This window comes from Helobdella robusta (genome assembly GCF_000326865.2).
Source record: "Helobdella robusta unplaced genomic scaffold HELROscaffold_10, whole genome shotgun sequence".
NCBI lineage: Eukaryota > Metazoa > Annelida > Clitellata > Rhynchobdellida > Glossiphoniidae > Helobdella > Helobdella robusta.
The window spans coordinates 1397765-1399138 of NW_008703571.1; positions in this window are offsets into that span (position 1 = coordinate 1397765).

Genomic DNA, 1374 nt, shown 5'->3' on the forward strand with positions numbered 1-1374 from the left:
ACGTTGCATTGTTTTCCTTAGCAGATTTACAACCCGGCACTCTCCGCAGACGATCGGCGTTATGTTACGTTTTATAGAGGTGCCATGAGAAGTGTTTGAGTCTCGCATTTTATTCACATGTAACAATTTGTTTATGAGGGGCTTGTTTCTCTTTTTTGTAAGGTAGCTAGGTAGATGTCTATGCATAACCAATATATACTTACTAGGCGGTATACAATAAGGCGTTTATGCTTATCTGATTGAATGAACAGATACAATACTAGACACAAATCTTAACCATGCGGTGTTGTTTGCGAGTGTATGTTTACAAAGATAGAATAAATATACTGTATGTTTAAAAATTTGATAAAAGTACTTTTTTCCATTTTTGTAGAAATCTTTTAAAAATTGTTTAGGCTGGGCTTAAGCGGGTGCCGTTAATTGTGGTCTGTATTTCTAATTCATGCTTCTGCTTATATTTGGTTAAACATTTTCAGATTGTTTGAATTTAAAATTATTCAAATAAAAATGTCGTTCTAACTAATCACTCTTTTATATTTTATTTTTTGAGATTTAATTTGTTTTATTTAAGTTTTAAATTAGCAATGACAAATCAAAAGCCTGTCATATTGAAGTCGTAAGTTGAAAAAAATAATGAAAAATGTTCCTGTGCTATCATGAGATGAGATGATGCAAAATTAAAAGACACACAAGCAGTCATGAATGAAATTGTATTAAATAATAAAAAATTAACTTAGTATGAGTAAAAAAAGCAGACATACAAATCAACAAACATACAAACACCAAACGAGCAAGTAAAAATACAAACACCAAACATACGAACAAGCAAACAGCAAACATACCAAAGTAAGAGCACGTAACACAATCCTCAAGCAATCAACCAATGAGCGTCGCATACTTATTTCTATTTACCTATCCCTCGTCACAACCAGTTTATCATTTTTTTTCCAATTATGGAAAAAAATTGATGGTCGTCATATCTGGCCAACCACACCGCATATTTCCTGTCGTTGTATATATCATATATCTTTATATATCTTCTTTATTTTTACTATGTTTCGGATTCCTCACTTATTAACACATTTTTTTGCGTCCTATAAATCCAGTTGTTACTGCAATATGAGGATTGTCTTTCTCTGGATGTGTATGTGTGAGTTCGTGTGCGTGTGATGTGTGTACGTATATATATATATATATATATATATATATATATATATATATATATATATGTGTGTGTGTGTGTGTGTGTGTGTGTGTGTGTGTATGTGTGTGTAATAACACATTTTTTGCGTCTTATAAGTTCAAGGATTGTCTCTGAAAGTGTATGTATGTGTTTGTGTAATTTCTAATTTACCCATTCTATAATAAATACCT